This window comes from Mustela putorius, unplaced genomic scaffold (assembly GCF_011764305.1).
Source record: "Mustela putorius furo isolate JIRA1106 unplaced genomic scaffold, ASM1176430v1.1 tig00000738_pilon_pilon_pilon, whole genome shotgun sequence".
Lineage (NCBI taxonomy): Eukaryota > Metazoa > Chordata > Mammalia > Carnivora > Mustelidae > Mustela > Mustela putorius.
The window spans coordinates 3,519,886-3,541,357 of record NW_025421463.1 but is presented as its reverse complement, the minus strand read 5'-3'; the positions used below and the strand labels follow the sequence as shown (position 1 = coordinate 3,541,357).

The 21,472-nt window shown below is 45.6% G+C and overlaps 1 protein-coding gene across 4 annotated transcripts in view; it reads right to left on the bottom strand.

Annotated features, from left to right (window-relative positions):
• The window catches only part of TCF20 (transcription factor 20), a 171,193-nt gene that overhangs the window by 16,340 nt on the left and 133,381 nt on the right, over positions 1–21,472 (bottom strand). The window lies entirely within an intron of this gene.

Here is a 21,472-nt window from a genome sequence, read left to right as displayed (position 1 = left end):
ACCCAGATGAAGCCACCTGAGTGATACAGATGCTTGCTCCTGATTCTAGGAAAAATAATACCAAAGTGCTCCCTCAGCCGGTGTGCTTGTGGAGAAGGCCTCCCTGCCGGGGCCGGCACCCTCCAGGGGGCAGTAAGCCCAAAGGGTGCTCTTCTCCCCCTTTCTCATGCGAAGGCAGAGCCCAGCTGGGGGCCCAGAAGTCAGTGTGGCTCCAGTGGGAGTAAAGCTCACCTGGACCGAGTTTCCCTAACGCAGATCGCCGCTAAACCCACACCAGGGCCAGCCACAGCACCACCTCGGGGCCTTGCCATGCCACGGGTGTCGCCGTGTGCCAGAGCCATAAACCCAGTCATTCGGTCCTGGAAGCTTCCCCCTTCCACAGATGAGGTGCCCGAGGCACCCGGAGCGGAAGTTCTTGCTCCAGGTCAGAGCCCATCCAAAATGACCGGCCCCGGCATCCTCCAAAGACAAGGGGGCAGGAAGAGGGCCGTAAGCCATGTCCTCCGCGAGCTCTGCCTTTCTCTCAGAAGACCCACGTCCTGGAGGTCTTCTGAGAGAAGATCCTCCTGCTGAGGATCCGGAAACAAAAGATTACTCCGTGGCTGGAGTAAACCAAGGACCGCTGGCAGCATTCTGAACAGCCCCTGACTGTACCCGTGTCCGTGCCACAGAGGACGTTCAGAAGCGAGGTCTCCCTGCTAACTGGAGGGGACGACTGTGGCTCATCCGTCAGTCGCCCCCCCCCCCACCCCGCAGCAGTTTCCGCTGGAGGCCCTTCTGACTGAAGAAGCTGGATCAGCTCCCCACACTTCTGCTCCAGGCCCTCCCCGCCCTGAGGGACAGGAGGTAAACCCCAGTCAGTGGTGGCCATTTACGAATGGGTGTAGCAAGCGCTCCTGGTAGGGAAGCCGCAGGTTAAGGAACTTCCAGGAAAGTTTCACCTCTCTTTAACCGGGACAAGAGGCAGGAACAGGCTGCTCACTCTGCCGGTCAGTGGGATGAAGAGATCTGGTGAAATCCTGTTAGCACCAGGAAGGGACAGCTCTTAAGACAAAGCCCAAGCTGTTGAGGACAGCAGAGCGACAGGACAGAGGGAACCTGGACCGTCTGTGACACTGCTGACGACTCTATTAACCAGGTCCAGAACCATCCCATCTCCAGACTGCTAAAGGAGATGACACTTAAAAAAAAAAAAAAAAAAGGTCACTTTTAAATTTTCTAACATACAGTCATCACTGATACCGGAAGGGACTAATATCCGAAGCACGGCCACAGAAGGTCATGTGTGCAGGCTGTGGAACCTAAGCAACCCGCTAGCAAATGCTCCCACTGCCGCCTCTATGTGCTCCTGGCCAATTCCTAACCTCTGCTTCCTTAAACGGCAAACACGAACCTACCTAACAGTACTATCCACCCCACAGAGCTGGGAGGGTTAGCGTGTGAATCAAGGCTGAAGACAGCGTCTGGATCAAAAGCGTCGGTAGATGTGAGTGACACAGACCACCGGTGAGAAGCAACCTGCAGAGCTGGCCTTGTCATCACCTGAGCTCCCGGACAGGAAGGAGAAACAACCAAGCTCCGGGCTGAACAAGGTCCATCTCCCTCCTACCTCAGCTCAGCACAGGTCTCCGTCCCCTGCAGGGCCTCTCACTGCTCCCGGCCCTGAACTAGCCCATAGGCCACCGTGCCCATCTTCTGCAAAAAGAAAGCAAACTCACCCCTCACCAAGAAATTACATCAATAAAATGACGCTTGCTTCTTTCAGGTAAAAAGCACAATTAATTCACTACATTGCATCCAGAGGAGAAAAACCCTGTATGGTATACTCGGGCCTTGGAGAAAGGACATTAAAAGAATTCGGTTCAGTGGCTACGGTGTAATCCTTGGACCAGCAACATCAGCATCACCCTGGAACTTATTAGAAATGGAAATTTTGGGATTCTGGGAAGATGGGGGAGTAGGAAGCACCAGGAATCTCTCTCTCCCTCCTGGACAACAACTGCATTGGCTGAATCTGTCTGCTACAACTATTCTGGAACTCTGGAGTCTGTTGTAGGCGTACAGCTTCCGGGGGAAGACTTGGGTGGTAAACGGCAGCTAATTTTGGTCAATGTCAACTCCTAGGAGCACAGCGGCAGCTATCCAGCTCCGACGCCCGGCCAAGCGGCAGGCAGCTGTGCACACGATCTTGGAGCAGCTTGCACACAGCTTGTGGGAGCGAGAGGGGGAGGGCGGGCAGAGAGAACCCTGTCTTCCAGGTATCGGGAGGGATCCCTGCTCTGACTGCTGATGATCGCTTCGATCACGGAGGTGCAAACACAGGAGGGTAGCTACTGCTGCAAGCCCCTCCCCCTCAAGCTGAAATGACTTCCGGGGGATTGAAAAGACTGGCACCTTCTCCCCATCATTTTTTGCTTTTTTCCCTTTCGAGAGCTAGACATTAAAGAGTAGGATGTTAAAAGAAACAACAACTACATACATGGGTATGATTAGAAAGTGACCCATGTATTCCTGGGGAAAGGCTCAGAAAAGACCCGAGACTTTAAGTTGACACCTCAGGCTGATTCTAGGCACAGAGACAGCATAAATAGTAAAAAAGCCAAAAACAAATCCAAAAAACACAACACCACCAAACCCAAAACAATTAACAACCTCCCAAAAAGCAATGCTTGGGAAAGGGAGAGAATCTAATCTTCAGAGTTATCACATTATTTTATTTATTCATTCATGAGAGCAAGTGGACAGGAGCAGAGGGAGGGAGAGAATCTCAAATAGACTTCACACTGAGCCTGACATGGGACCTGATCTCAGGAACCTGAGATCATGACCTGAGCCAAAACCAAGAGTCAGACACTTAACTGACTGAGCCACCCAGGGGACCCCAGAGTTATCACATTATTATTATTAATTTTAAAGATTTTATTTATTCATTTGACAGAGATCACAAGTAGGCAGAGAGGCAGGCAGAGAGAGAGAGGGAAGCAGCCTCCCTGCTAAGCAGAGAGCCCCATGTAGGGGCTCCATCCCAGGACCCCGGGATCATGACCTGAGCTGAAGGCAGAGGCTTTATCCCACTGAGCCACCCAGGCGTCCCGAGTTATCACATTATTAAATTCAAATATCCAGTGTTTAAGAAAGACTCATAAGGCATATGCAGAGACAGGAAAGTATGGCCTATTCAAAGGAAATAAATAAATCGACAGAAACCTTCCCTGAAAAAGACGCAAGGGCAGGTACACTAGACAAATACTTGGAGAACTGTCTCAGAAATGCTCAAGGAATTAAAGAGAGATGGTGGGGCACCTGGGTGGCTCAGTGGGTTAAGCCTCTGCCTTTGGCTCAGGTCATGATCTCCGGGTCCTGGGATCGAGCCCTGAATCAGGCTCTCTGCTCAGCGGGGAGCCTGCTTTCTCCTCTCTCTCTGCCTGCTTTTCTGCCCACTTGTAATCTCTGTCAAATAAATAAAATTTAATAAAATAAATAAAATCTTAAAAAAAAAAGAATTAAAGAGAGAGGGAGATCGTCAAGAACACAATGTGTGAACAAATAAAAATACGAGAAAAGAAAACCTAAAAAGATACCAAAATAAATTCTTCTTAAAGTTGATAACTGTAATAACTGAAATTTAAAAATTCATTAAAGGGATTCAAAGGCAAACTGGATCAGGCTGGAAAAAGAATCAATGAACCTGAAAATAGGATAATGGAATTACTGAGTCTGAGGAACAGGGGGGAGGAAAAAAAAAAGGGCCAAAGAAAAGTAAACAAAGCCCAAGTGAAACCATTGAGCAGACCGACAGAAGTACTAAGGGAGTCCCAGAAAGAGAAGACAGAAGAAGGGGCAGAGACAATTTTGGAATGACTGCAAACTTCCTAAATTTGGTGGAAGATATGAATATAAACATCCAAGAAGTTCAATAAACTCCAAGAAAGAGAGATTTGCAGTGAGACAAATTATACTCAAATTTTCAAAAGCCAAAGAGAGAACATTGGGAGAAGTGAATTGTTACAATCCTCTCTATAAAATTATTTGCAGGTTTCTTACCAGAAACTTTGAGGACAGCAGTGGGCTGATGTATTCAAAGGGCTTAAAAAACAAAACAAAACAAACAAACAAAAAACTATCAACCAAGAATCCTATACCTGACAAAGCTGTCTTTCAAGAATGAAGGAGAAATCGGGACATTGCCAAATAAACAAAAGCCGACAGTGTTCACAACTGCTAGCCTTCCTCTGTAAGATGTGCTCAAGGGGGTCTGCAGGTGAAGCTGTACAGAGAAATAAAAATCTTTTTTTTTTTTTAAAGATTTTATTTATTTATTTGACAAGAGAGAAATCACAAGTAGATGGAGAGGCAGGCAGAGAGAGAGAGAGAGAGGGAAGCAGCCTCCCTGCTGAGCAGAGAACCCAATGCGGGACTCGATCCCAGGACCCTGAGATCATGACCTGAGCCGAAGGCAGCGGCTTAACTCTCTGAGCCACCCAGGCGCCCCCAGAGAAATAAAAATCTTAATAAAGGTGAACACATGGGCAATTAGAAAAGCCAAGTGCTACTGCAGCAAAGGCTCATAAATACATTTTTTTCTACATGATTTAAGAGATTAAAACAGTTAAATTTAAAAAAATTATCAGTGTAAAAGCTACTATTATTGTAACTTTGGTTTGTGACTACAAATCTTGTTTTCTACATAATTTAAGAGAACACTATATTTAAAACATTATTAGTTTATGTTTTGGGGTATACAACATATAAAGATGTAATTTTGTGACATCAACACCTGAAAAGATTAGAACTGCAAAGGAGCAGAGTTTTCGTGTGTCACTAAAATTAAGTTGGTATAAATTCAAATTAAAGTGTTAGTAATGTTAAGATGTTACATACAACCCCCATGGTGACCTTAAAGAAAATCAATATTAAATATATAGAAAAGGGGGCGCATGGGTGGCTCAGTGCGTTAAGCCTCTGCCTTTGGCTCAGTGAATCATGATCAGGGTCCTGGGACAGAGCCCCACATTGGGCTCTCTGCTCAGCAGGGGGCCTGCACCCCCCCGCCCCCGCCAATGCCTCTCTATTTGTGATCTCTCTGTCAAATAAATGAGAAAGAAATCTAAACTTTTCACTATAAAAACTGAATACAGAAAAAGACAGTAATGCAGGAAATGAGGGACAGAAAACTACAAGACATCTAGAAACAAAATAGTGAAATGATAGAAGGTGCCTATTATCGTAATTATTTTAAATGTAAATGGATTAAACTCTACAATCAAAAAACAGAGACTGCCAGAATGGATACAAACTTATGATTCAGCTATATGTTATATATAAGAGAGTTCCATTAGATACAAACGGACAAAGTGAAAGGACAGAAAGAGATATTCTATGCAAACAGTAATCAGAAGGGAAGAGTGCCTATCTTAATATCAGACTAAATAGACTTTATGGATTAAAAAAACAGAAAGAAATAGGGTGCCTGGGAGGTTCAGTGGGTTAAGCCTCTGTCTTTGGCTCAGGTCATGATCTCAGGGTCCTGGGATCAAGCTCCACATTGGGCTCTCTGCTGAGCAGAGGCCTGCTTCCCCCTTCTCTTTGCCTGCCTCTCTGCCTACTTGTGATCTCTGTCTGTCAAATAAATAAATAAAATCTTACAAAAAATACAGAAGGAAATAGAGCTTCACACTAATAAAGCAACTTGTCTAACAGACATATATAGAACATACCACCCAGCAACAGAGTACACATTCTTTCAAGTGTACATGGAACATCTTCCAGGATACAGCACATATTAAGCTACAATTAAGTCCCAAATGATTTAAAAAGATATACTACAAAGTATCTTCTTTGACCACAATGAGATAAAGTTAGAAACGAGTAACCAAAGGAAAATGGAAAATTCACAAAATTTTGAAAATTAAACATCTTAAAAGAAAAAAAGATTCATTTATTTGAGAGAGTGTGTGCACAGGTGTGGGGGAGGGACAGAGGGAGAGAAAGAATCCCAAGGAGACTCTCCACCCAGCAAATGACTGAGTCACCCAGGTGCACCTAAACAACATACTTCTTTTTTAAAAAGATTTATTTATTCATTTTAGAGAGAAAGAGAGAGCATGCACACACACACACACACACACACACACGCACGCAGCGGGAAAGATTCAAGCAGACTCTGTGCTGAGCATGGAGCTGGATACAGGGCTCAATCTCACAACCCTGAGATCATGACCTGAGCTGAAACCAAGAGTCAGATGCTTAACCAACAGCGCCATGCAGTGCCATGTCCCTAAACAACATACTGTGAAACATAAAATGGATCAAAGAAGAAATCACAAGGGAAATAAAAATATTCAGAGATGAATGGAAAGAATGGAAAGAAAACTGCAACCATCCAAAACCTTTGGGATTCAATAAAATTTGTGCTAAGAGGGAAATTAATAGCTATAAATGCTTATATTAGAAATATAAGCATTAGAAATAAGAAGGATCTCAAAGCAACAACCTGACTTAAAGACTTAGGGAACTACAGAAAGAAGAACAAACTAAACCCAAAGCTAGAGGAAAAAGGAATAAAAAGGATCTGAGTGGAGATAACTGAAACCGAGAATAGGCTCAGAGTAGAGAAAAATCAGTGAACCCAAAAGTTGCTTCTTTGCAAAGTTAACAAAATAGACAACACTTTAGCTGGATGAGAAAAAGAAAAAAAGAAAGAAAGAAGTCTCAAATTCCTAGAACAGAAATGAAAATGGGGCATTACTACTGATTCTACAGAATAAAAAAGACTGGGACTCTTGGGTGGCTCAGTTGGTTAAATGTCTGCCTCTGGCTCAGGTCATGATCTTAGGGTCCTGGGATTGAGCCCTGCCTTGGGGTCCCTGCACATGGTGGGGTTTGTTTTTCTGTCTTCCTCTGCCCTTCCCCCTGTTCATGCACTCACACTCTTTCTCCCTCTCTCTCAAAAAAGATTTTTTTAAAAAAGATTTTATTTATTTACTTGAGAGAACTAGAGAGAGAGAGAGAGAGAAAGAGAGAGAGAGCGGGCAAGTGGGGGAGGAACAGAGGTACCTCTCAAATAAATAAGATATTTTTTAAAACAAGAAAAACAAAAGGGATTAAAAGAGTACTATGAGAAACGGTACACCAACAAATTGAATGATCTAGAGGACATGGACCAATCTGCAGAAACACAAAAACCTACCAAGATTAAATCATGAAGAAACAGAATACCTGAATACACCTATAATTACTAAGGAATTTCAATCAGTAATAAAAAAATCTGCCCCCAGGGTGCCTGGGTGGCTCAGTGGGTTAAAGCCTCTGCCTTCGGCTCAGGTTATGATCCCAGGGTCCTGGGATCGAGTCCCGCGTCGGGCTCTCTGCTCCACAGGGAGCCTGCTTCCTCCTCTCTCTCTACCTGCCTCTCTGCCTACTTGCGATCTCTGTCTGTCAAATAAATAAATGAAATCTTAAAAAAAAAAAATCTGCCCCCAAAAGAAAAGCACTGAACCCAATGGCTTCATTGGTGAATTCTACCAAACATCTGAACTATCTGAACACTGACTGAACTATTTGAACTAATACCAATTCTTGTGACCCTTCCCCCCTAAATTAGAGGAATATTTTCAATATTATTCTGAGGCCAGCATTACTTGAAACCAAAGTCAGACAAATACACTATAAGAATAAACAAACTACAAATACTCCTTATGAATAATTACATAAGACTCCTCAACATAAATACTAGCCAACAGAATTCTGCAGCACATTAAAAGGATTACACGCAAGGGCCAAGTGGGATTTACTCTTGGAATGCAAGGACGGGTCAACACAAGAAAAATGCTCAGTGTGATACATGAACATTATGAAGGAAATAACCGATTGCCGTCTCAACTGGGGCAGAAAAAGGTTCCAACAAAATTCAACACTCCTTTTATGATAAAAACATTCAACAAACTAGGAATGGAAGGGAACTACCTCAACATAACAAGAAACATAGGAAAAACCCACAGGGATTATCATACCTAATGGTGAAAGATGAAAGCCGTTCCTCTAAGATGAGGAACAAGGTAAGGATGCTGGCTTTCACCAGACTTAACCATTTTCACCATTACTTAACATAATACAGAAAGTTCTAACCAGAACAATTAGGAAAGAAAAAAGAAACAAGAGGTGTCCAAACCAGACAGGAAGAAGTAAAATTCTCTGTAGATGATACGATCTTATATATAGAAAACTCTCAAGCACACCAAAAACCTGTTAGAACTAATAAGTGAATTTGGCAAAGTAGCAAGATAATAAGATCAGTACACAAAACATCAATTGCACTTCTACATACAAACAATGAACAATCTGAAAAGGAAATTAGACAAATGCTTTTGATTTTCAATAGCATCAAAAATAAAAGTAGGGGCGCCTGGGTGGCTCAGTGGGTTAAAGCCTCTGCCTTTAGTTCAGTTCATGATCCCAGGGTCCTGGGATCGAGCCCCACATTGGGCTCTCTGCTCAGCAGGGAGCCTGGCTTCCCTCTCTCTCTCTCTGCCTGCCTCTCTGCCCACTTGTGATCACTATCAAATAAATAAAATAAAAATCTTAAAAAAATATATAAATATTTAGGAATTAACTAAGGAAGTGAAAGACTTGTACAATGAAAACTACAAAACACTGCTGAAAGAAATTAAAGAAGATATGAATAAATAGAAACCCATCCAATTCTCATGGATTAGAAGACAGTATTACTCAAATACGAATACTATGCAAAGTGATCTACATATTTAATGCAATCACTATCAAAATCCCAATAACTTTTTTTTTAAAGATTTTATTTATTTGACAGAGAGAGATTACAAGTAGGCAGAGAGAGAGGGGAGGAAGCAGGCTCCCTGCTGAGCAGAGAGAGCCCGATGTGGGACTCGATCCCAGGACCCTGAGATCATGACTCGAGCCGAAGGCAGCGGCCCAACCCACTGAGCCACCCAGGCGCCCCTAATAACTTTTTTCACTCATAGAAATAGAAACACCTATCCTGACCCATTTGGGTGAATGAATGGACCACGAAGAGCCAAAATAATCTTGGAAAAGAAGAAAAACTGGAAGACTCCTACTACCTGATTTCAAAACTTACTACAAAAGCTACAGTAATCAACAGTGTAGTCCTGGCATAAAAAAAGATATAGACCGAGAGAACAGAATAGAGTGTCCAGAAGTAAACTCTTGCATATAGAGTCAAATGATTTTTTTATAAAGATTTTATTTATTTAAGGGCGCTGGGTGGCTCAGTGGGTTAAAGCCTCTGCCTTCGGCTCGGGTCATGATCTCAGGGTCCTGGGATCGAGCCCCACATAGGACTCTGCTCAGCAGGGAGCCTGCTTTCTCCTCTCTCTCTCAGCCTGCCTCTCTGCCTACTTGTGATCTCTGTCAAATAAATACATTTTAAAAATCTTAAAAAAAAAGATTTTATTTATTTATTTGACAGATATCACAAGTAGACAGAGAGGCAGAGAGAGAGAGAGAGAGAGAGAGAGAGAGAGAGGAGGAAGCAGGCTCCCCACTGAGCAGAGAGCCCGATGCAGGGCTTGATCCCAGGACCCTGAGATCATGACCCGAGCAGAAGGCAGAGGCTTTAACCCACTGAGCCACCCAGGTGCCCCTGGTCAAATGATTTTTGACAAGGGGGCCAAGACCATTCTTCAATGGAGAAAAGGACAGTCTCTTCAACAAATGCTGCCAGGAAAACTAGATATCCACACGCAAAAGAATGAAGCTGAATCCTTCCTAACACCGTATACAAAAATTAACTTAAAATGGATTGAGAACCTAAACCTAAGACCAAAACAACAGAACTCTTAGAAGAGAACATGGGCTTCACAACAGTGGGTATGGCAGCAATTTTTGGGTTATGACACCCAAGGCCCACATAACAAAAGAAAAAAGAAACAAACAGGACTTCATGAAAATTAAAATATATACATCCGAAGATACCATCGACAGAGTAGAAGGGTGATTTACGGAATGGGAGAAGATATTTGCAAATCTTACACAGAATAAGTAAATAAATAAAACTCCACAACAACAAAACAGCAAAACAAGCCCTGAATAGTATTTCTCACAACATACAAACGGCCAACGAGCGAGCGCGTGAAGCAGGAAGCTCAGTGTCGGTCATGATCAGGGAAATGCAAATCAAGACGACAAGATACCACCTCATACCCAAAAGAACACCTACTACAAACAAACAAACAAAAACAAAACAAAACCAAACCCACCCAAAACAACAAGTGTGGTAAGGATGTGGAGAAACTGGAATCCTTGGGCACTGCCGGAGTGAATGAAAAATGCAAAGCCACCGCGGGTAACAGGATGGCGGCTCCTCAGAACGTCACAGATGCCCAGAAGTGAAAGCAGGTCTCGCCTGCACACCTGTGTTCACGGCAGCATTAGTCACAAAAGCTAAAATGTGGGAGCAACTCAGGTGTCCGCGGACGGATGAAGAGAAACAAAACGCGGTACATATGGACAACGGACTATCATTCGACCTTTAAAAGAAGGAAACTCCGCCAGCTGCTACGAGCGGGGAACCTTTTGCCGAGGCCATCGTGCTACTGAATGAAGCCAGTACGAAAAAGACACATACTGGATGAGCCACTTACATGAGCTCCTTCCAACAGTTAAAACAGAGAAAGCGTAAGGGTGGCTGCCCTGGGGCGGGGTGCAGGAAATGGGGTGCGTCTCACGGGTACAGTCTCAGTTCTGCTAGATGGAAGAGTTCTGGAGAAGGACGGTGGCCGATGGCTGAAATGCAAGTCCTCAAGGCCCATCTCAGTCCATGCTGGGGCAGTGTCCAGGCAATTCTGACACAGGACACAATTTGAGAAGCCACGGGTTCAATGTCAAGTCCCCAGCTTTTTCGGTGAGGAAAACAAAGACCCAGAGAGACGGGACAACCGGATGAATAAGGATTTCAGGTGTCCTGGGGGAGATTTACCGCTGGCTTCCCCATACTTCTGCCCCTACTGACCGATGCAGACCGTGGGGCACGATAGGCAGAGCGGCCCCATGACATGTCCAAGATGTCCAAGCTCATCTCCAAGACCGGCCACCGTACATGGTAAAGGGAGTCTGCAGACACGGCTAAGTCGAGAACCCTGGGAGGGAGAGTACGCCAGGTTAGCCAGGGGGCTCCCGTCCAGTCACACGGGCCCATGCAGGCAAAGAAGCCCCCCTGGAGGCAGTGAGCATTGAGGGCTTTAGGGTGATGGGGTGATGGGAGCAGGGTCAGAGATGCTGCTGGTTCTGAGGACGGAAGAAGGGGCCACGAGCCAAGAATGGGGATGGCCTTTAAAAGCTGGAGACAAGAAAACGAATTTCTTCCTTGGAGCCTCCAGAAAGGAACTCAGTCCCGCTGACACCTCAGCCTGAGCCTAGGGGGACCTGTGCCAGACCCGAGACCGACCAAACTGGAAGGCTGAATTTGTAGTCGTGCGTTACAGCAGCAAAGGAGACTAGTCGGGGGGGGGGGGACTTCCTGTGAAAATCTCACACTTTCCTTTTACATTCTTCAATGTAACACATTTCTCCCTCACGGAAAGTTCACTCCCATTTTATTGAGCAAGTCCTGGCACCATCAGTGACACCGGAACTAGAAGGGACACTGGTTCTATCATTAGTGCCCTTGTTTCTCCTTCAAGAAACAGCTAGAAGCAACGTGGCCTGCTGGAGATCAGGTGACTAGAAGGACCCACAGCTTCGACACACCCCAAGCTTGACCTTCTCCGTACCGTACCGCGCGGCCTGCTGGGCCCCTCATTCACACAAGTATCCAACAGTCGGAAAGTACTTTCTACGTGCCAGGTGCCAAAGACAGAATAGAAAAACTTATCTCTATAGTGTCCTCTGTTTCTTTCATTTTTTTTTTTAAAGATTTTATTTATTTATTTGACAGACAGAGATCACAAGTAGGCAGAGTGGCAGGCAGAGAGAGAGAAAGGAGGAAGCAGGCTCCCTGCAAAGCAGAGAGCCCAATGTGGGGCTCGATCCCAGGACCCTGGGAACATGACCTGAGCTGAAGGCAGAGGCTTTAACCCACTGAGCCACCCAGGCGCCCCTGTCCTCTGTTTCTATTCTCCCCTTCCAGGGAGAGAATAGTACCCAGGCTAATACCATTTCTAATTGTTCTAATAGTACCCAGGCTAATACCATTTCTAATTGTTTTTTGTTTTGTTTTACCTTTTACCTGAAGAAACTACACTACCATTCTCTTATAATGCAAATGATAGAATAAAGTCACTGCACAGCTTAATGTCCTTTGCTTTTTTTTTTTTTTTTTAAAGATTTTCTTTATTTATTTGACAGAGATCACAAGTAGGCAAAGAGGCAGGCAGAGACAGAGAGAAGGAAGCAGGCTCCCTACTGAGCAGGGACCCCGATGCGGGGCTCGATCCCAGGACCCTGAGATCATGACCTGAGCCAAAGGCAGAGGCTTTAACCCACTGAGCCACCCAGGCGCCCCATGTCCTTTGTTTTTGACTGCGCTGCCACATAATACTGCTCCCCCCACACATGAGACACAGTGGGGCTTCAATCACGGTTTCTAAATCAAAGTATGTTCTTCAAACAAGCAACAGCCCAGTCTTCCAAATAGCCAAATTTTCATGTATTACTGAAAGAAATATAGTTATTTTTTAGAAATCTGACATTTGGGACACTGAGTGGCTCAGTCGTTAAGCATCTGTCTTTGGCTCGGGTCATGATCCCAGGGTCCTGGGATCGAGTCCCATATCGGGCTCCTTACTCAGCGGGGAGCCTGCTTCTCCCTCTGCCTGCTGCTCCTCCTGCTTGTGCTCTGACAATTAAATAAAACCTTTGACAAAATAAGTAAGAAATCTTGACATTTCTGACACTGTCATCTTGGGAAATCGGCTATAAAATGTATTCTTAGTTTTGGGACACGTTTGAACAACAGAGAGTGGCCAAACAGCCACCCTGATCCCTTCACCAGCCCTTGTCACTGTCGCAGGAGGTGGCCAGATGCTAAATCACCTAAGAGCAGTTTAATCCGCATCTGACAGGAGCTCTGAGGGAGAATTTTGCTTGCCTCTTCATTCACAGAAAGGCTCCTTCCTAGGAGATGTAACAGCGACCTGAATCATCACTGTGTTTAATGAGCATCTCGAAGCAGCCTCAGAGTGCCGAAGCATCTGGGTCAGAGTGTCGTTAGGGCTGGCGATTGGTTCTGTTTGAGGCTTGACGATCCCGCGCCTTGCCCCTGCCGGGCCCAAGGTGGCTTTCACAGAGCACCACACACACTTCTGCTCATGCTCACGTTATTTATTCATGTTTGTCCACCTCCCCTGAACCAGGAGACTCACTCTTGTATCCCCAGGGCCCAGCACCGCGTAGAGACCGTAAACGTGGCCCGATGGAGTGAACACAACGTCTAACCAATCTGAGCGCCCAAGAAGACGAACGAGGCCACTCTTCAACAGGGAGTACACAGCCGGCGCTGGCAGAGCCTGGAGAATGTGGAACAAGGTATGGGCTCATTTTTGGCCAGAGCTCCCCGCCCCTCTTTTAATTACATTTCCTGTATCTAGGACAGAAGCCTCTGCCACCAGAGCAACCTACCCCAGCTACGTGGCAGTGACAAGGTTCCCATACAAGGAGCTACCCTCTAAGGTCCTCCAAGCATCTTTCTTTGATGCAACTCTGCATCCTACCAATTTTCTTTCAAGAGCACTTCGAGGTGTCGGCCAAAGCAATCCATATAAAACCCTATATGTTTTGGGTCCTTGCTTCCTCAGAGCTAGATAATCTCCTTATGTTCCCTCGAGAAAGCCCAAGAGACCAGCCAGAGCATTCTGCTGCTGCCTGCCGTGCTCAGACTCCAGAGCCGGGCTTGGCAACAGACTCTGGAACCCACACCACAGCCCAGAGCACCAAGGTTTCACAGCCAACGCTGAAGGGCCAGAAAGTTCTCTGGCACTATGGGGAGGTGTAGTGAATGGGTCTGAAAGGTGCATTTGTGTCCGTAGCTTTTCTAGGAAACTCCTCGATTTCAGAAACTGAACCCATTAAATGCACCTCTTAATAAATTACGACACCAGGGCAAATGCCCGTCTGTCAGTGTTAAAAGGATGTGTGTACAAAAAAACAAAGTTTCAGGTTGGACGTGGCTTTTTGGAAGAAATGTGGATGGCCTCATCTCAGTACTGTCCAGGTCTGGAGCAGTGCCAGGGCCGGTGGAAGAGAACCTGAGGGTGCCAGCTCTTGTATGAAGGCCAAGAAAGTCAGCACATCAATTTTACCATCTGTAAAATGGGGACAACAATATTTGCTTTGCCTTCCTCATGAGGTTGTTGTGTGAAGTAACTGCAATGTCTTACAGAGTTATGTAATTAATAGGACTTATAAAAACATATAAAACATCTCTCCATCTATAATACGTCCTATTTTTGGCAGTTACTGATGTCAAAATTAGACCGAACAGAAACCAAGTAGAGTCTATTAAATTAGGATGAACTGGGTTAAACAATGATTTTTTGAAACTTTCCCCCTTAGAATCCTGCCTGAAACAAGCAGCCCCAGGGGGGCCTGAACATCTGTCACACGGTCCCACTACAACTTCCGAGGGTGTGTGTGCTCAGCTTTTGGCTATAAATAACAGCAATTATTCTTAGGGTTTGGGGAAGCACTTTTGCACTGGAAGGTACTAAATAAACAAGGAGAAATTAAACTATGCACCATCAAGTCCTAATTAAACACTTGCAGGAGGTCAGAAGCATTGAAAACTATCCCAAAAGCAGCGCACTGAGCACAACCGGGATGAGGCCAAGTGCCCGGCAGGCTGGTCGGCTGCGTCAGCAGCTCCTTCCCTCTTTGGCCTGTTCCGTGGACGGCGGGCTCTGGCTGCCTGCACCAATGTCACCTGCCCCGTGCTCCTGGGTTCTCCCAGCCTATCCCCACCCTTGTGTTATGCAACCCCACTCACCCACATTAGAATGATCTAGAATGATTTCTCCCACTGCTTCTGGATCTCCTGCTGCCACAAAGGGCTGAGGCCTAGGAGGTGGTACTGCCCCTCCCCACACTTCTAGAGCCTAACAGTTCACCTCTGTCCCATGGGATGGTCATCTACTTTCCACCAAAACCAGAAGAAAAAACACACACATCCAATCTTCCCTAATCTGACCATTATCTTTCAGATACATAAAGAATCAGAAGTATCCTTTGAGAACCCCCCACTTCCATCCCATCAAAAAGTCCCCGATCAAAAAGTGGTTCTGCTGCCGACCCTGAAATTATTAGTTTCTTTGGGAAAGCTTTTCAAACCACACTAAAAACCTACACTAAGTGTCTCTGTGGCTGAGTCAGGGTTGAGGGGGGGCTGGCCCTGGAGGTGGAACAAAATGCAGGACAGCAGCACCAAGGTCAAAGTCAACGTGCAGCTGTTCTCTGGCAGTCTCCTAGTTCTATCCCTGATCCACGAGGAGAGTCTGTTCCCTGAATACCCTTCCTACTGCCTTTGTACCCGCAGATGGATTTACAGTAAAGTTATGATGCTTTGAATTAGGCCAAAGGGCTCGCGATTAAAGGACTCTTTTCTCTTCATTAACAATGTCCTTCCCTGTCTTTCTGCACTTCATCTGCCAAACAGAGGAGGCCAGGATTTAGCTATAACCTTGAGCACACGGAAAACACACTTAGCGTACACATGCCTCTATACAATGGATTTGTTCATTCTATCATACAGCAAATGAATAATGTAAAATTAGGTCTCATATGCAACTGGGCAAGAGTGTCTTTCCTCTGGAAGACTCTATCACATAGACCTTTTTTGTGGATGCTCTTTGGTAAATCCAGATTCCCACAGGTCCGTGTGCTGGAAACAAGGTCCATCTGTTTCTCTCCATCAGCTGGCATGGTAACTAGGGGCGAGCAGGTGAGTCAGGCTGGCGCTTCTTTACAGAATCACAAGATGCGAGTTATTCTACTGAATATGAAGAAAGGATCTGATTTCCTGACAAGCTGTTCTTGGGACTTTAATTTGCCTCATTAGCATGTTGACTCTGAGTCTGTGGCACAAAACTGCCAAGTCCTGAAACTGGAAACAAGGGCTGGAGGAAAATGAGGAACCACCAGATCAGCCTGGTCTCCACGCGCGGTTTTCTCTGCTCCCTACCCTCCCCTGATCATAACCATACTCGTGTCTCTAAAGGCTGAAAGAGACCCTGTGATCCAGGGGCCTCTGATTCTCAGTGGACTTTGCTTGGTATCTTGGTTTTCTTAAATGGTATTGCCTTCAGAAATGTAAAGATCGTTCCTTTTCATTGCTCACTCAACACACTTTTATAGCACACCTATGGGCAAGGCAAAGGGGCCCCAAACTGAGGACCCAAAGTCCAAGTAGTGTCTGTACTCAGGGAACTTCCAAAACAGTCTGTGATGGGCTATATATGACGTCAGCAGGATCCTAGAGGTTAATGGTAGCATGTCAGCCTCTTTACGGTCAGGAAAGCATTTTTTTTTTTTTAAAGATTTTATTTATTTATTTATTTGACAGACAGAGATCACAAGTAGGTGGAGAGGCAGGCAGAGAGAAAGCTGAGGAAGCAGGCTCCTTGCTGAGCAGAGAGCCAAATGAGGGGCTCAATCCCAGGACCCTGGGACCATGATCTGAGCCAAAGGCAGAGGCTTTAACTCACTGAGCCATCTAGGCGCCCCTAGGAAAGTATGCTTGAGGGACTATTGTTGAGCAGTTGTGAAGGAGTAGGAACCACTTGGGCAAGGGGTCAGGGGAGTCCTCCAGAGCAGAGAGAACAAACCGCCTTGTAGGAACGAAGGCGCATGCGGGGGAGCTTGAGTCTGAAGGGAGGGGCAGGGCACAGCAGAGCAGGAAGGTGGGGCCGACAACGTCACTGCCAGCTTAGGGATGTCATGGAAGTGTGTGTAGGAGGATGTGGAAAGGCATACGAGAGGATGCACTTAGAGACACTTTAGAAAGAAAATAGGTAGGGTGTGGTGATGAGCTACAGAGAGGGGGTCTGTGAGGCGTGTCTTGGTGGGTGGTGGTGGGTACCTCACTGGTGGGCTCGGCGGAAGGGAGGGCCCTTCGGGCATCAGTGCGCAGAAAGATTCTGAGGAACAGAGAACACACATGGCCCCAGGTCTAAAACCTATTTACTCTTTAAAATGCTCCATTTACAGAATAGAATGTTTTGGACCTAGAGCAAAATCTCACCTAGAATGATCAGGAATGGGTTTAATTTCAAAAGACATTTTCTGGAACCCATCAGTCTACATGTTCTGAATTAAACTGATTATTCTCTATTGCCACAGAGTGATGATTCCATGATTAGGAATATTCTTGGAAGACACTAAGTAAAGACTAGGCTTTATCAAAGTGACCCCAAGACAGAACTTAAAACCTGCTTTTAAAAATAAGTATCTTGGGGGCGCCTGGGTGGCTCAGTGGGTTAAAGCCTCTGCCTTTGGCTCAGGTCGTGATCCCGGGGTCCTGGGATCGAGCCCCGCGTTGGGCTCTCTGCTCGGCAGGGAGCCTGCTTCCCTTCCTCTCTTTGCCTGCCTCTCTGCCTGCTTGTGATCTCTGTCAAATAAATAAATAAAATCTTAAAAAAAAAAATAAGCATCTTGGGGTGTCTGGGTGGCTCAGTGGGTTAAGCCTCTGCCTTTGCCTCAGGTCATGATCTTAGGGTCCTAAGATTGAGCCCCACATTGGGCTCTCTGCTTAGCAGGGAGCCTGCTTCCTCCTCTCTCTCTCTCTCTGCCTGCCTCTCCGCCTAATTATGATCTCTGTCAAATAAATAATGAAAAAAAATTAAAATAAATAAATATCCGCGGGATCCTGGGTGGCTCAGTCAGTAAAGGGTCTGCCTTCAGCTCAGGTCATGATCCCAGGGTTCTGCCTCTCCTTCTGCCTGCCACTCTCCCTGCTTGTGCTCACGCTACCAAATAAATTAAATCTTTACAAAATAGTAAAAAAATAAAAATAAAAATAAATCTCTGCTAGCAAGCTTTTCTCCTCATCATTTTCTTGTTTATTTGAAAGTGGAGGCGAGAACAAAAACAATGCAGCTGAAGGCCTGCTTGGGCTGTTAGCACACATCTCAGTCTGCCCTCCCTGTACTCAGAGGGGAATCGCGGTTCCTGCCTCAAATACAGGCAAGTCTAAAAAGAAATGAAGACGGGACATGAGAAAAATGGAGAGAAAGCTGGGCTGGAGAAAAGGCCCTCGGAGTTCTTCACCACAGTGGGGGGCTACACGGGATGGGAGACCAACCCCTGGCCTGGACTCTCACCGGCCAAATGAGCTTGGCCTAGATCATTCATTTAAGCTTCAATTTTCACAACAGCAAATGGAGGATAAACCACCCCCCCCCGTGGGAAAAGCGGAAGGGGATGAAGAATCTTTTAAGAAAACTGATTGGGGGGGGGGGTGTCCCTAAACCAAACAAAACCCTGAATGTGTTTGGCAATGAAGGAAGGAGTATTTTTGAAATGACATGTAGGGTACTCCTGAGACACCCTGTAGAAAAACAGAAGGAAAAAAGTCCCAGCAGAGATCCCACACGGAGTGGCTGGCCCCCTGAGCAACCAGAGTCTCCGGGGCTCCTGTGCGTGGGAAGCTGGAGGTGGGCAGCAGCACAGACATCCAGGAAGGGCCGGCTCCTAAGACGATGGACGCCACTAGCCGTTACACTTCAACGCAGCTAAGTTGCTACTCATGTGCACTTGCTCTGAACATTCATCTTTTTATTGGAACATTTTTAACAGGTAAGTCACAGTATTTACCCCCTCTTTAATTCCCACCTTCAACTATACGTCTTAATAGAAACACTCTATTGATGATACTGTTCTATAAACACGGACTGACACCGCTCATGATTACTTTTACCAGAAGCGCACAAAGCTGAGACTATTTATAATGACCACACATGGAGCTACGGAACTTCATCTGTGGATGTGGCAGGCGCGGACATGGGCCACCTGCGTGGGTTTTACATGTTCTATGGTTCCCTAATTCTCCTGAGTCTACAGTCTTCAGCTCCAGTAATAATATACAGGCAAAACAAAGCAATTTCCCTAGTAAAATGCATCCATTTGCCACCATTTAAGTTAAAACCAATCTTCATCCCCTCCCCTTTCTAGAATACCAAAGTGTTATGGAAGAAGATTTTGTTTTTCTCTTACACAAAATGTGTATTAATATATATCCTTCATAATGCCACTTAACAAAAAGTCTGCACAGGTTGTGCTGAGGATGTTTCTTTGGGCTAACTAGACCTTGATTTCCCCCACTTTGCAGTCTTATCCTACACACAGTCTGCATTTTATTTTACCTGCAAGTACATTAAAATAATTCTAATCAGAGGGTTTCCTTTATAGCCAGAGAAGAAAGCTGTGACCTTGATAAAACATTACATATTTTGTTGAGGGGAATTTTCAGACAAATCTTTCAAAAAGACAAGAGATCTGTGCCCTTTAAGAAATCAGAAAGGAGGGGCTTAGGGTGGGGGAGGTTTTTAAAGCAGTAATTAGCAGGCTGGCTCAGAACAGCAGCTGAGAACCTGAAAAAAGGCTGCACCCAGCAGGAGCGAGAAGAAAGAGAAGAGCCTTTTCTCGAAGTACAGAGATGAACGCTTATGGACAGAGTTGGAAACACTGAAATTAAAGTTGCACAAGACTACGTACTAGCTTAATTTTATTTTCCCCTTTGCTCAAACACTGGATTGGATTAGAAGGAGAAATGATTATCTTTTGTGGGTAGAAAAGCATCTTTTTAAAGAAACTGCCAGGCAGGAAAGCAATTCTCCATATAATCCTCCTTCCCTCCATACTCATCCTAGGAGTTGGGTCTACGCTTCCAGAAAGCCAGTTACAGGGAGCTGCTCATTCACAAGATGCTCACATTTAACTGTTGGAGATTTCAGTGGCAGAGATGACAAATGTACTGTCACAACAGGCCCCCCTTAACAGGATCTCAAATCCGCAGGGCCCACGCGGGATCTTCCATCTCAGCAGAAGTTCCGAACTCCTGGCCCTGGAGGTCGTCTTCCTGTTCTTACTGCCTCTCTTCCCTCTTGGTTTGTCTTCTCCTTTCCTGCCCAGATCTACCTCCACCTCACCAGTCCTCAGCCGTGTCTTCTCAACTGAACAACTAAACAGACGCCACGGTCCTTTCCGCAAAGCCACCCTACTCTCGACACGGCAAGTTCTTCAAAGGCAGGGACAGGGAAGGGACTTTTACACAGGATCAGAGATCCAGTAAAAAGGAACCTGAAAAAAACAGGATGTCACGGCATATTTAAACTCCCTCCAGTGCAACTCTCCACAGGGCTGCCGGGCCCCACACCCTAACGCCAGCCGCCAGATCCCGACAACCGTCTCTGGGGCCTTTATGGGGCCGGTTCAAGAGGTGATCTTCCCTTCAGGTTTCAACTCTCATGACTTTCTTCCCAGAAACCTTACGCCGGAAGGAAAAAGTTGGTCCAAACCTAGTGTGGAAACTGCTACCAGAATTAACTGACTAGCTCTCGACCTAGCTCTAGCGGACCAGCTAAAAACTTAAGAGTTCCCAGAGTCGCTTTTAGTCGCACCCGAAGCTCGTGCTAACAACGCAGACCACAGCCATGACCCGGAAAGACGGAATGTACAGCATCCCAGGTGTTTCGTATCCCCGGGAAAGTTTAAGTACTACTGACTAAACCAGCTTCATGGACACGGACATTTTCTTCTTTATTTTCTAGTTCAGAAGCTTCATCCCAGAGTTTAAAATATTTGGCAAAAGGCTAATCTTAACTTCAACAGAGGAAGACAATGGAAACTTGTAACGGACATGACCAAGATCAGAGATTTTGACTAAATTCAACAAATACCTCCTCACCTCCAATCTTTAAAAATATTTTATTAATTTATTTGACTGAGAGAGAGAGATCACAAGTAGGCAGAGAGAGGGGGGAAGCAGGCTCCCTGCTGAGCAGGGAGGGCTCAGGACCCTGAGATCTCGACCTGAGCCGAAGGCAGAGGCTTCACTCACTGAGCCACCCAGGTGCCCCTCCACCTCCAATTTTTAAATGACAACTGACTGAAGACCGATCTCATTTTATCCCTTAAGACAACCTGAAAGAGTAGTCTAGTTATTATCTCCATTTTAAGGGTTAAAAAATTGGGCCACGAGAGGCTCAATGACTTGTCTACCATATTACAATTTTCCAAGTAGCCAATCTTTATGAATAATTCAAGGATAAAATGAAACCTGCAAGAGCTGGTAATCATGACCCCTTTCAGAGACCTCCTCCGGGGTAAACGCAAGAATCCCGCTTGCTCACCCTGCGGTCCCTCTGCTGTGGGCAGCCCGGTCAGTGCGCGGTGGTTATGCAATCAAAGGGAGCTCCAGCACATGGGTTCTCCTCCTTCATGACTGACTAAGATTACAAAGGCAAAACACACAGGATGGTGTTGGCAAAAT